This window comes from Arachis duranensis, chromosome 9 (genome assembly GCF_000817695.3).
Source record: "Arachis duranensis cultivar V14167 chromosome 9, aradu.V14167.gnm2.J7QH, whole genome shotgun sequence".
In the NCBI taxonomy this organism is placed as follows: Eukaryota; Viridiplantae; Streptophyta; class Magnoliopsida; order Fabales; family Fabaceae; genus Arachis; species Arachis duranensis.
In genome coordinates, this window is record NC_029780.3 from 13393480 (window position 1) to 13396955 (window position 3476).

The window sequence follows — 3476 nt, forward strand, 5'->3', positions numbered from 1 at the left end:
AGAGATGAGTTTGCGAGGGAGAAGAGGAAGCAGCGCTGCCTTTCCATCGCCGCTGCTGCCAAGGTTTGTGGAGGAGAGTGTCGCCGTCGCCGTGGGTGGAGTCCACCGTCCGAGCTGCCACCAGAAGGATCCACCGCCACTGAACCCTAGCTATCACTGCCGTTGGAGTCACCGTGGTTGCCATTGGAGAAGTGTTATGAACGCCGCTGCTATTAAACCACTTTAGTCACTACTTCGGTCCCATTCAAGCACCACAGCCTCCTCTTTTCTTGTCTTTGAATAAGCACTGCCATTTTCCAGTTTCAATCCCGATTCTACCATTTTTGAATATGTAACTCCTCTATCCTTGCTCTGCTATCATTTTATTTTTCTGCTATGATCTTCTTCTAATTATGATAGTGTATGTCTCTGTCTTAGTTCTGCCAAGGTATGTTTGAAAAATTAAAATTGGTGCTGCTGCCGTTTCGATCATGTTGGAATCACCATTGTTGCCATGAAACAAAAACGGAAGGGAGTTAACATGTTTCACCTATGTAAATTCAGCTAGTCGAGGTAGGGGATTTTATTTTGAAATTAACTGTTTTAAATTATGAATGCAATGAAAGTCTAGTGGGTATTTGCAAATAGTTTATGATTGTTTGAAATGACTGAATGATGAGTTTGAATTGAGGTTGTGATTGATGTCGAAAACTCTGGTTATGCTAATGTCTGGGTTGGGTTGTTAATTTGAGAAAATATAAAAGTGAGGGAGCCCGTAAGGGTGGTGAAGACAAATTTTAAGAGAAGGTTCTGTCTGAGTTCTTATAAAAACATATAAAAAATTGATCTTGTTTTGGAAATCCAATTTATAAGCTTATTTTGAGACATGATTTTATATTGGAAAATATTTGGTTTACATATTTACTCATCTTAAGAAAAGGGGGGGTTTGTATTGGAAATTTGTTTTATTGGTAATGAATTGAGAATTGGAAAAGATTTTGATATTGGAACTGGTTAGATTTCAGATTTATAAATGTTTTGGATATTAGACTGGATTTGTTGATTTGTTGTAAGTGATCTTTGAGAATTAAAAATGGTTTGGTTGGAATCTTTGAAGGGTAGTAAACCCCGAATTTTAGAGAAAATACTGCAAAAATTTTTATAAAACTTTGAGGCTTTGCTTAAAGCGTTATTCAAAAGAGAATTTGATTTAAAACTCATTCTATTTGACTTTCAATTTATCAGGAAAACTGTTATGTTTTAAGTTTATCCTATTGAGAAAAGATTTTTTTATTTAAGTAATAATTTGAGTTTGGTTTATTAAGGAAAGGAATTTTTGTTAAACGATAAAGAAGTTTGGCTGTCAAGAAACTCGAGGCAATGATAAGTGAATAATAATAAGGAGATGCGGAGGTATGTATAGTTAAGGGCTGATGCGGAGGTACGTTTAATAATATTGGGATGCAGAGATATGAGCATGTAATCGGTGATGTGGAGATAAAATGAAAAGAAAGAAAATAAAAAGTCATGAGTGAAATAAGTAATTGAAATAGATTATGATTCATGAAAATGAAATGGGAATTGGCCTTGTGCCAAATTGCTAATGTGAAAGGGCCCACTTAACTGATAGTCTGAAATTGCATTGATAGTCTGAAATTGCTAATGCGGGAATGTTCGCCTAACTGATAGCACTATTTTTTATTGTGATACACATTAAGATATTATTATGATGAGGCCTAACTGACACGGGTAACCGTGATGTCAAGGTGTCTAACTGACATAGTAAAGAAACCATATTTGGAGTTCACCCCGAGTAACATACAAAATACATGTATTCAGCGTCTCTCCTAGAAGTACACAATCTATGAGATAAAAATATTTACACTTTTATCCCAATTATTTTTTAAAATACCAATTTTATCTTAATCATAACCCTTCTTTTTATCCCTTTTATGCTCCTTCTTCTTTCCTTCCACCTCCCTTCTCCTTCCATCACCGCTTCCATCGTCACTGCTAGAGTCATCGCCAACACCGCCATTGCATCCTCCTCAATCCTCTCTTCATCCTCTCCTTTTTTCACTCTTTGTTCTGTCCTTTCTCCTTCAATTCCAGTAACATTGTCGCCGGCAATTGTGTCACTAGCTCTGTCTTCATTCGTCGCCTCTGACTTGTGACATTGTCGATGATATACTCTATCTTGTAGATCTGTTCCTCCTTCTTCTCTATTCATCATTTTGTTATTTTAAACTTTTTTTCTTTCAGAAATGGTGTGTGTAATCTTATTTTGTTGGATGAATTTGAATTAAATTATGATTCTGTAATTTTTTTTTTACTTTTTTTGAAAAGAAAAATTGGTGGAAGGAAGAAGATGAATTGAACTGAGATGATGAATATAAAAGATTATATTAAAAAGGGTAAAATAGACCGTTTAATGTAATTTGTGTTCTGTCTATCACAATTGTCAAACACAAATATGTTTATGTATAGAGAAAGTATTCGGAACCAATACTAATTATGTACAATGTGTACAATAGATTAAAAAAAAGTAAATTTATAATTAAAAATTAGATCATTAATTAATTATTTAATTTCAATTTTTAAAATTTGAAAAATTAGAATTAGCATTTACACCAATTCACACTACGTACGGTTATTTCTAATCTTACCGTAATCTCCAATACACGTCTAAAACTCACCGTCATCTTCTCTGGTTCTCACCTCGTGTCACTGAATTCCTCCCACCGATACCGTCCTCACCTCCGCCGATCAGCCCAATGCACCTCACCCTCCGACGCCTAACGTTGCTGCCGCTGGTTTCACGCCTCTCTTCCGAACTGGCTTCGCTTTTTCCCATTCCTTCAAGTCTCTTCTCACCGATGATACCACCATGCTCTTCTTCTTCTTCTTAGGATCCAAGCATGGTTAATTTCTTTCATGATTTGAGCCCTATGTTTCACAACAGTACCGTTTTCATCATGCCTAGTCCTTCTAAACTATATGTTTCACCATAATAGTTGTTTCTTCTATTTATTCATCTTCTTCTTCTATTTTAATGGTCAATTTAGGATGGTCATTTTAGTAGCTATACCGATGGTTATTTTAATTTTTATGTAGATGATTATTTTGATTGGATTGGGTTTAGTTATATATAATTAAAATATGTTAGATGTTCAATTCATTAGGTATGCTGAGTGATTATTTTTATCCTTAAGTGGATGGTTAGTTTTACTAAGGGTGAGTGGCGTGTGGCAAGCCAAGTAGCGACGGTGAAATAGGATGATTACGATGAAGGTGGGGTGGTTACCGGTCGAAAAAGAAGAGAGTATTAGAGTGAAATGCTTTAGTAAATTAAGATTTCAGATGGTTATTTTTTTGAAATAACTAACTGAATTTTTTTAAAATTTGAAATTGGGGGATTTAAAATTTGAAATTTGATGTAAAAAAATTAAATGAGAGTTTTTGAATTTATTATTTATCTGTATTGGGCTAAATAACCA

General features: G+C 34.7%; 1 long non-coding RNA gene across 1 annotated transcript; it reads left to right on the forward strand.

Annotated features, from left to right (window-relative positions):
• Positions 1-6: 6 nt before the first annotated feature.
• Positions 7-665, forward strand: LOC127741424 (uncharacterized). Its single transcript, XR_008002471.1, has 2 exons — positions 7-331; positions 418-665. It is a non-coding gene; the product is annotated as an uncharacterized LOC127741424 (long non-coding RNA).
• Positions 666-3476: the final 2811 nt, after the last annotated feature.